Here is an 11,678-nt window from a genome sequence, read left to right on the forward strand (position 1 = left end):
CCTTTGCACTGTAAGATTTTGTGATTGTCCCAAATCAACAAGAGAATTTCATGATTGAATGGATATTTGAACTTGGATCTTGGTTGTTTTCCATGTGTCAAATGGATCATGATTAATGTAAGAAGTTATTCTAGCAACGTGGCATGTTCGCTTTTTCATTGTAACGTATACTTTTTTTCTTTTTTCACATCATCTACAACAATTTTATAAACAATTACACTTTTCTTTGAATCTTATAGGCAAAGAAGATGGCAATAAGAGCACACAACTGTTAATAACAAGCAACTTTAAAAATGAAAGAAAATCAAGCCAGAAATAAAAATATTGTCCATTTCCTTCAAAAAAACCACATAGTTCTTCTTTTTCCTGATCAGGTGAGAGATAACGGACAGAAAATTAAGAAAGATTTAAACTGGAATAAATAAATTATGCAGAACTCAAGCATACATTACATGAAAAGTCAAGGGAGATTATTTTTTATTCAGAAAAAGAGGGAAATTTCTGGAAGTCAGTGGGGAGGAAAAATTCACTTGAAGAGCAATATAGAGTAGACAGAGAAGCAGGCCTCACTCTGGGAGAAAAAAAACCCAGCTTTAATCAAAACACCACTAAACAATGGAGAACACATATTTTTGACCTCAAGAATATAAGTGTTGGAAAAGCTCTAGAGATACGCCTGTTGTGGGAAAAGCACAGATTGCAAATCACAACTGATTATGCCCAAGAAGAGTCTTAAAAGTGCTCCTAATGTGGTAAATACTTTAGTGAGCATGACAACATGGTGATACATCAGAGGACTCACATGACGTATGAGTGTCCAGATTGTGTGAAGATTTCATTGGAAATTCCCACCTCATGAGACAACACTCACACACAGTGAAAAAAAACATTTGAAGGAGAGAAACCCTTTGAATGCCCTATCTGTGGGAAAGGTTTCAGTCACAATTACAGCCTGATGAACCACCAGAGGACTCACACAGAAGAGAAACCTTTTGAATGCTCCGATTCTGAAAAGGGTTTCAGTCAAAATTCCAGCCTGGTGACACATCAGAGGACTCACAAAGGAGAGAAACCATTTGAATGTCTGGATTGTGGGAAAAGTTTCAGTAACAATTCCCACCTTGTTAGGCACCAGAGGAATCACACAGGAGAGAAACCCTTTGAATGTCCTGACTGTGGGAAAGGTTTCAGTCAAAATTCCAACCTGGTAATACACCAGAGGACTCACACAGGAGAGAAACACTTTGAATGTCCTGATTGTAGGAAAAGTTTCATTCGAAATTCCCATCTCATTAGCCACCAGAGGATTCATAAAGAAGGGATACCCTTTGAATGTCCTGATTGTGGAAAATGTTTCAGTGAGAATTTCAGCCTGATGAAACACCAGAGAACTCACATGGTAAAAAAACCATTTGAATGTTTGGATTGTAGAAAGAGTTTCAATCATATTTCCCAGCTAGTGATGCACAAGAGGTCTCACACGGGAGAGAAACCCTTTGAATGTCCTGATTGTGGGAAAAGGTTCAATCACAATTCCAGCCTGGTGGCACACCAAAGGATTCACACCGGAGAGAAACCCTTTGAATGTCCTGATTGTGGGAAAAGGTTCAGTCGGAATTCTGACCTGGTGAAACACCAGAAGACTCACACAAGAAAGAAACTATTTGAATGTCCTGATTGTGGGAAAAGTTTCAGTAACAATTCCCGCCTGGTGACACACCAGAGGACTCACTCCAGGGAAAAACCATATATGTGTCCAGATTGTGGGAAAAGTTTTCTTTGGAATTCCCGGCTGGTGAGTCACCAGAGGACTCACACAGGGGAGAAACCATACGAGTGCCCAGACTGTGGGAAAGATTTCAGTACTAAGGATAGCCTTCTAAATCATATGCTTATACACACAGGGGAGAAACCATTTAAGTGTCCTGAGTGTGAACGGTGCTTCAGAAAACCTTCCAACCTTATCGCACACACGAAAATCCACCTGAGGCCCAAAGTGATGAATGTAAAGAAGGCTTGAATTTCATTTCAAATGTCCCATTGTAATTTCAGCTGAGAAATTGACTCTTTAATTTGACTACAAAGAATTTGCCTGATTTTTTGTCATCAAATAGGTCATGGTCTTAGATGGGAAGGATCAAAGAAAAAAAGTAGAACATGTTAATTTGATAAGGACTGTTTGGACATCAGCAGCAAAAGTTGCTGGATATTTTATTTTTTTTTAAATTGTACAATTTCTTTCTTTTGGGTGTCAGGTTCTTCAGGGCCTCCTGCTCAAGTAAGGGATTGGACTAGAAGATCTCAAAGATTCCTTCCAGCTCTGTGGTTCTGTTGTGTACTTGCTGTTTTCTTGGCAACAGTCTCAGACTGATCTGACACTGTCTTTTCTGAGATGATTGTTTTTCTTACTTTCATGTCTAGCCAAAAAGCACAGTCTTTCCTATTGGTGCCCATCCATGTATTAACCAGTTTCAACTAAAAAAAGCTATTGAGGACCTTTTGTGATGTTCAGTTTGTGTATGTAGTCCTTGCTTATCTTGTTTCCTGAGCCTTCAAAGTTACAATGGCACCATGAAAGCAGACATACAGCTGGTCCCCAAATTTAGCACTTGCTCGGTGACCACAGGTCTGCAGTTCCTGTGGTTATGAAGGTGCAGGAAAAGGAGTTGCACCAGTTAAGGTTCCACCAACCAGTGCACATTTATGATGGTTGCAGCATCCCACACTGCTGATCCCCATTTGTGACCTTCCCAGCTAGCTTCTGAGAAGCAAAACCAGTGGGGATGCCAGCAGGAAGTTGCAAGCCAAGGCCGTGTGAGATTGCCTTTCACAACCCACCGTGATTTGCTTAACAATGGCAGAGGAACAATACTCCAATATTTATTTTGTCACATGCCCACCATAAATGTGTTGGAAGAAATATCCATCTGGTTCAGTTCCAAGCTGGGAGAAAAACATGGAAGCTGATTGGAAACATGGTTTATTGATGAAGCCGAACCACACACAAAGACAGCATGAAATTCTGGTTCAGCTGACCCACTGGTTTGATGAATACATGGATTTTTATAAGTTTCACAGATGCTGCTAGCTGGGGGGGTTGTGCAATGTCTGAAATGCCCTTAGGAGAGTGTGTAATGTAGTGAGCCCTGTGTCTTCTGCTAAATGCTTTATTATGTCCTAAAGGTAAGGTGACCAGACGTCCCGCTTTTGGCGGGACAGTCCCGCTTTTGAGCAATTTGTCCCGCATCCCGCGGCGTTTTAAAAAAGTCCCGATTTTTCATTCTGCCTCCTGGTTCCCGGCTGCCTCCTGAATCCCCGCTGAAGGCTAGAGGGAAAAAACCTGTTTAAACTCTTGCCGCGGGGCTTCAAAGGGCCGCCCTACCTTAATTAGCTCGGCTTTCCCCTCTCAGCTGATTTGCACAGGGCTCTGCTCTTGCTAAATTGCTCAGTTTTTTTTCCTCTTTGTGCAAACCAAGCTCAAAACGAAATTGAAAGTAAAACAGGCTGTTGGCTTTGCGGTTTGCTTGCAACGTTGGAAAATTAGGCAGCAGATTTATTTTCCTTTTCCTCACCAAAAAAGGTAAGTGCAAACAATGGAAAATTATTTAGGGCAAAAGAGGAGAGTTCAAGATTTTAAAACACAAAAGAAAAAAAAGCTCTTTTTAACTAGGGAATTGTAATAATTGAGATATTAATTGTATACTGTGTTGAAAGCAGAAATGGTTAAGTTGTGGTTTGGAGGAATATATGGGGGAAATTATTTGGTTTATTATTATTGGTAAGTATAATTAATTGATTTGTAAGAAATTGGATTGCATGGAAATAATTGGAATATTCATGTTCATATTGATTAATATACAAAAAAGATAGTTATATAACTAATTGATTTATATTAAAATGTTGAATTTGTATTAAACAACTGTATTACATAATTACATAATTAACCAATGTGAGGATGGATATAAAAATAGATGACAATGGGAAGGGGTATAAAATAGAATAGAAGGGAAAAATTGAATTTGATTAAGATTAGAGATGAGGATGAAGGGTAATATTGTTTTTTTAAAAAAATAGACGAGGAATAAATATGGCAAAAAGGAAATATAGAAATTGTAAATTTAATTGAAATGACTAAACACTGTTTAAATTTGTGAACCAGCCAAATATTCTATTCAAAGAAAATACATTGTATGTATGTGTGTTTCTAATTATTGCTATTTATTCATATTTGTTCTCTTTTATTCTTTAAAGTTTAACAATTCATTCTTTATCTTAATATCTTTATATTTGTTTGGGGTTGGCTTTCTTCCCTTTCATCTTTTTTATTGTACAGCAATCTTTCTCCTCAAACCTACCACCTCTCTTTTCTTTCTTTCTTACTTTCTCTTCCCCCCCTCTTCTTCTCCTCCCTACTTCCTCTTCCTTTCTCCTTCTCCTCCTCTCTTCCTCCCTCTCTTAACCGTCACTCCTACTCTAATTTCCCTTCCCTTCCTTCATCCCTCTCAATTACTGTATCCTTTTATGCATATGGACTACTCAGAGGGCTGAAAAAGTTATTTTTGACTGGTCCTCGCACTTTTGACCAGTCCTCGAACTTACGACTGTCCTCACATTTTACATTTTTGCCCTATCTTGTCATCATGGTGAAGAGAAGCAGTTGTGAAATGAGTGACATGGTTGTTAAGAATGCTGCACGGGCATAAATGTGAGGATGGTCATAAGTGTGAGGACCAGTCAAAAGTGTGAGGACCTGTCAGAAATGACTTTTTTCAGCCCTCTGTTTAGTCCTTTTGTGCATATGGACTACTCAGAGGGCTGAAAAAGTTATTTTTGACTGGTCCTCGCACTTTTGACCAGTCCTCGAACTTACGACTGTCCTCACATTTTATGTTTTTTTCCCTATCTTATCACCATGGTGAAGAGAAGCAGTTGTGAAATGAGTGACATGGTTGTTAAGAATGCTGCACGGGCATAAATGTGAGGATGGTCATAAGTGTGAGGACCAGTCAAAAGTGTGAGGACCTGTCAGAAATGACTTTTTTCAGCCCTCTGGTTAGTCCTTTTGTGCATATGGACTACTCAGAGGGCTGAAAAAGTTATTTTTGACTGGTCCTCGCACTTTTGACCAGTCCTCGAACTTACGACTGTCCTCACATTTTACATTTTTGCCCTATCTTGTCATCATGGTGAAGAGAAGCAGTTGTGAAATGAGTGACATGGTTGTTAAGAATGCTGCACGGGCATAAATGTGAGGATGGTCATAAGTGTGAGGACCAGTCAAAAGTGTGAGGACCTGTCAGAAATGACTTTTTTCAGCCCTCTGGTTAGTCCTTTTGTGGATATGGACTACTCAGAGGGCTGAAAAAGTTATTTTTGACTGGTCCTCGCACTTTTGACCAGTCCTCGAACTTACGACTGTCCTCACATTTTACATTTTTGCCCTATCTTATCACCATGGTGAAGAGAAGCAGTTGTGAAATGAGTGACATGGTTGTTAAGAATGCTGCACGGGCATAAATGTGAGGATGGTCATAAGTGTGAGGACCAGTCAAAAGTGTGAGGACCTGTCAGAAATGACTTTCCAGCCCTCTGAGTAGTCCCTATACACATAGCCATGGCCACCCGGTCACATGACCAGCTAGCCACGCCCACCCAGTCACATGGCCTCCAAGCCACGCCCACACAATAAGCCACGCCCACAATGGTGTCCCTCTTACCAATGTTAAAATCTGTTCACCTTACCCTATACACATAGCCATGGCCACCCGGTCACATGACCAGCTAGCCATGCCCACCCAGTCACATGACCAGCTAGCCACGCCCACAAAATAAGCCACGCCCACAATGTCCCTCTTTACCAATGTTAAAATCTGGTCACCTTACCTAAAGGGTCTTAATCCCATCATCCTGGAGCTGAAGGTCTTTTGTTTTAGCAATAGCAATAGTACTTAGACTTATATACCACTTCACAGTGCTTTAACAGCACTCTCTAAGCGGTTTTACATAGTCAGCATATTGTCCCTAACAATCTGGCTCATTTTACCCACCTCGGAAGGATGAGTCTGGTGAGATTCAATCTGCCAAATTGCAGGCAACTGGCAGTCAGCAGAAGAAGCCTGCGGTACTGCACTCTAACCACTGCTCTTATAGATAGGCTGGCCCAATCTTTCTTAATGGGCACAAAATGCCTGCTGGGGGCTATTAAGAAAGACTGAGTCCGCCTTCCTACCTCTAAAAAAAACCATGTTTCTCCATTTCTCATTTAGGGAAATATAATATTCTGCATTTTTAATATTTCCCAAGATATTCCATTCTTCTGGTGCTGACTTTCTACAAATCATAAAAAGCTCTTTACATTTCCCACATTAAACATTCTGAACAATTTGTCCAGTGATAGATACACACAGTACATCATCTTATAAAACTTTTCTTTTATAGTTTAATTTGAATTTTAGATCTTTCATCCACATATTCTCCCATTGTTCAAGCGTGATTTACATGCAAAGTTCTTTGAGGACTGAATCATAAAATGCTGTACATAGTCATCCTCCATGTTCCACTACAGTTTATAAACCTTAAAAATAGCACTCCCTTGGAGTATCTTGACTTGATGGGGCTGTCAGGTCCTAAAATCTTGGGAGCCACAGAAAATCAGTTTTAAACTTTTGGGATGTAGAGAGGCGTTGATCTCTATCGAGAGTCACCCCCTAAGATAGTAAATTCTGCCAAAAAAAGAAAAAGATTCTGTCAATGATTACTTCAGCTTCAACCACAACAATACCTGAGGAAATAAGAGATACAAACTCAAGGTAAACCACTCCAAACTCAATTGCAGAAAATACGACTTCAGCAACAGAGTGGTCAATGCCTGGAATGCACTAGCAGACTCTTTGGTTTCTTCCCCAAACCCCCAAAACTTTAACCTTAGACTGTCTACTGTTGACCTCACCCCATTCCTAAGAGGTCTGTAAGGCATAAGCGCACCATCGTCCCTGTCCTCATGTCCCTTTTTACTCTTATTCTTTTCATGTATTCTTTTTTATGCTTTTATGTTTTCTTATATATGCTTGACAAATAAAATAAATAAAAAAATAAAACGTCATGAACTTTCAGGGCTCAGCACGTAGCTAATTTCGTAAGCTTAGTGGTATCACATTTCACTCTTTTGTTTGGATCAGTTGCCAGAAGTCATAAATGACGGTAGCATTTAATCAGTGAAAACCTCCTGCAACCGCCTTAGATAAGAGAGGGGACAAGCGTGTTTTTCTGCCTGCCTGGAGATGGCGCTCAAACAGGCCACACCAGTGGCTAGAAAGCGGACGGTACAGCAGGCGGCGTCTGTGGTTGTGTATAAGGAGTTAAAATCATCAAGTACTGCATTGCTAGAAAGGCTGGGAGGAGAGGAGAGGCGCAGAGGAACTTCCTCTTCCGGATGACTGATGGGATGAAGTTGGTGTGCAGAGCGGCTTTTGTGCTGTTTCCATGGTGGAAGCAGCAGCTGGCAGGTGAGTGGAGGGCAGCAGGTGGGAGGAGAGTCCGGGAGCAACTTGGGCTGGAAGCGGAGAAGCAACTGGGCTGAAGCCTCTCAGCTGCGGCTGCTGCAGGTTCCTTCCCTCCCCAAATGGAAGCCCACTGGTGCTGCAGGCTGGGAAACTGGTGGCTGCAACTTTCTGCTGGTGGGAAGCTTGAAAAAGTCTCCTTCAAATGCAGGTTGAGTCTTTGGGGCTGGTTTCCCTCCAGAGGGAGCTCCGTCACTGGAGGTTTGGAAGAGAGCTGGAAGAAACCTTGGAGGTCTTAAGGACATCTCAGACAAATGGCTGTCCCGTCGGTTTAAAAGCCACCAGCAATGGAGCCCCCACAACCTCTGGAGGGAAGCCATTCCCGAAGAATCAACCTTCACTCAAAAGAGACTTTTTCAGTCTTCCAGGCAGCAGAAAATTGCAGCCATTCCGTTCCACTGGCTAATTGTTCTCACTGATGGGATTTTTCCTTAATTCCAGGTTTTTTTCTCTCCTTGATTAGTTTCCATGCATTGCTTCTTGTCTTGTCCTTCTGGTGCTTTGGAAAAGAAGTTGACCCTTCAAGTATTGGAACACTGCTATCATGTCACCCCTAGTCCTTCCTTTCACTAGACGATTCATTCCCAATTACTGCAACCCACTAATTATCCCTACTGCTCTTCTCTGTGCTCTTTATAGAGTCTGGACGCCTTTTTTATATTGTGGTGATGAAAAGTGGTTGCAGTAATCCAAGTGTGATCTTAATTTAAAGCATTATAAATTGGTACTAATACTTCATGTGATCTCGATTCTATCCCTCTGTTTAGGCAGCCAGAGTTTCTCAGGCTTCTTGAGTTTTTTTCCCATTGATTGTTTGATTGATTGATTGATTGATTCGATCCATATGCCGCCTTCTCCGGAGATTCAGGGCGGCTTACAATGCGTTAAGCAAGAGCGGAAAAAAGACTAAAGCACTATTAAGTAACACCATTTGCCTGCAATTACTGCAAGTTCAAATCTCACCAAGCTCAAGTTTGATTCAGCTTTCCATCCTTTTGAAGTAGGTAAAATGAGGACGCGGATTGTGGGGGCAATAAGCTGACTTTGTATAAAAAAGAACACCCTTGGGGGGGGGGGGTCGAAAGGCCTACTAAGCAGGTATATACAAAAGTATGAAGGCTATTGCTTAACGCATTGTAAGCCGCCCTGAGTCTCCGGAAAAGGGAGGCATATAAATCAAACCAATAAATAAATAAATAAATATATAATCCTCAGTACATCCAGATATATTTGAGGATAACACTTTGCAGTGCCAAGAATCTATGATTGTCCCAAGTCAACAACATAATTTCATGGTTGAATAGATATCTTGGAACTCTTCCATGTGTCAAATGAATCATAATCAATGTAAGAGACTATTCTGGCATTGTGGCATGTTTGCTTTTTTGTTGTAATGTATATTTTTTTTTACATCTTCTGTAACCATTTTATACACAATTAAAGTTACACTTTTCTTTGAAATTTATAGACAAAGAGGATGGCAATAAGAGCACTCTGGACAACTGAGAATAACAAGCAACGTTGAAAAGGAAATAAAATTGAGCCAGAAATCAAAATATACTCCAGTTCCTTCAGAAAACCACACAATTCTCCTTCTCCAGCAGCTAATAGACAAAAGAGAGAAAATTAACATGAGATTTTGAGCTGGAAAAAGTAGAGGATACGAAACTCAAGGATACATTTCATGAAAAATCAAGGAAGATTATTTTTCACTCAGAAAAAGATGGAAATATCTGGAAGTTAGGGGGAAGGAAAAGGTCTTATTGGGCAGGGCACATAGGACAGACAATGATACAGGCATTGCTCTGGGAAGAAGCAAACGGCTTTAATCAAAGCACCACTAAACAATAGATCACACATATTTTTGACCTCAAGAATATCAGTTGTGGAAAAGCTCCATAAATCTGCCTATTGTAGAAAAAGCGCAGATTGCAAATCACAGCTGATTTAACAAGAAGATCCCAACTGCAGAAAAGCCATACAAATTATCCGAATATGCCAAAAAGTTTGGTCAGAACAGCTTCCTTGTGGTTCATGGAACGACTCACACAGAAGAGAAGCCATATGAGTGCTCCCGATGTGAATACTTTAGTGAACATGGCAACATGGTGATACATCACAGGACACCCATCACGTAAGAGTGTCCAAATTGTGTGAAAGTATCATTGGAAATTACCATCTCATGAGACAACAAAGGACACACACAGGAGAGAAAGCCTTTCAATGTCCTGATTGTGGTAAAAGTTTCAGAAACAATTCCAGCCTGGTGACACACCAGTCGACTCACACAGGAGAGAAACTATTTGAATGTCCAGATTGTGGGAAAAGGTTCAGTCAGAATTCCAGCCTGGTGATACACCAGAGGACTCACACAGGAGAGAAACCATTTGAATGTCCTGATTGTGGGAAAAGTTTCAGTCACAATTCCAGCCTGGTGACACACCAGAGGACTCACACAGGGGAGAAACCATTTGAATGTCCTGATTGTGGGAAAAGTTTCAGTCACAATTCCAACCTGGTGACACACCAGAGGACTCACACAGGAGAGAAACCATTTGAATGTCCTGATTGTGGGAAAAGTTTCAGTCAGAATTCCAATCTGGTGGCACACCAGAAGACTCACACAGGAGAGAAACCATGTGAATGTCCTGATTGTGGGAAAAGCTTCCTTTGGAATTCTGAGCTGGTGAGACACCAGAGGACTCACACAGGAGAGAAACCATTTGAATGTCCTGATTGTGGGAAAAGTTTCAGTCGCAATTCCAGCCTGGTGACACACCAGAGGACTCACACAGGAGAGAAACCATTTGAATGTCCTGATTGTGGGAAAAGTTTCAGTCACAATTCCAGCCTGGTGACACACCAGAGGACTCACACAGGGGAGAAACCATTTGAATGTCCTGATTGTGGGAAAAGTTTCAGTAACAATTCCCACCTTGTTAGGCACCAGAGGAATCACACAGGAGAGAAACCATTTGAATGTCCTGATTGTGGGAAAAGGTTCAGTCACATTTCCAGCCTGGTGATACACCAGAGGACTCACACAGGAGAGAAACAATTTGAATGTCCTGATTGTGAGAAAAGTTTCCTTTGGAATTCTGAGCTGGTGAGACACCAGAGGATTCACACAGGAGAGAAACCATACGAGTGCCCAGACTGTGGGAAAGATTTCAGTACTAAGACTAGCCTTTTGAATCATGTGCTTATACACACGGGAGAAACCATTTAAGTGCCCCAAGAGTGGACGGTGCTTCAGGAAATATTCCACCCGTATTGCACACAAGAAAATGCACATGGATTTTCCAAAGTGATGAGTGATGACCTAAAGCAGTGGTTCCCAAAGTGGGCGGTACCAAAGTGGGGGGCGGTGGGATGACTTAGGGGGGCAGTTAAAGGCAAGAGGGGTGGCAGGGGGGTGCTGGAGGCAAAAGGGGGTGGCAGGGGGACGCTAAGTGGCAAGGAGGGTGGCCCCCACCCTTTGGCCTGTGCCTCGCAGCAGTTACCTCCTTGTAAACAAACAGCAAGAAAAAACAGCTCCTTTCAGCTTCAGCCTCGGCTAATTAGCACAAGTTGATTAGATTGTCCTCCCAACTCTCTCAGCTGTTTTGTGCCGGGCTCTGCTACTTGCTGCAAAGAGTGTTGGAGCAGATTTTTCCCCCCTTGTGCTAATCAAGCTATGCTGAAAACGAAACTGAAAGTAAAGCAGGCTGTTTGCTGTTTGCTTCAAGGAAAAATTAGGCAGAGGGAGATTTCTTTTTCTTCGTTTTCCTCACTAAAAAAGGTAGGTGCAAACAATGGGAAATTTAGGGCAAAAGGGGAGAGTTCAAGATTTTAAAACACAAAGGAAAAACAGAAAGAAAAAGGCAAAAATAAAAATGGGAAGGGAGAAAAAGAAATGAAAGAAAAGATGTTATACATATTTAGAATTGAAATATGAACAGTAGTAAGAAATAAATGGGAAATCATGATTGTAACAATGAAATGAATAATTGGAATATTTGTCTTTGTATTTTTGATATCTAGACAATGATAAGTTTTTATTTTTTTATTTTTTTAGAAATATGAATAAGTATAAACTGTAACAATTGAAATACCTTTAATGGTATATTGTGGTGAAAG

General features: G+C 41.1%; 1 pseudogene; it reads left to right on the forward strand.

The window, feature by feature from the left end:
• The first annotated feature begins 634 nt into the window (after positions 1–634).
• On the forward strand, positions 635–10,919 carry LOC139311983 (zinc finger protein 850-like; annotated as a pseudogene).
• Positions 10,920–11,678: the final 759 nt, after the last annotated feature.

Source organism: Pituophis catenifer, unplaced genomic scaffold (assembly GCF_029215685.1).
Source record: "Pituophis catenifer annectens isolate HBS135680 unplaced genomic scaffold, rPitCat1.0.hap2 SCAF_2, whole genome shotgun sequence".
Classification (NCBI taxonomy): domain Eukaryota; kingdom Metazoa; phylum Chordata; class Lepidosauria; order Squamata; family Colubridae; genus Pituophis; species Pituophis catenifer.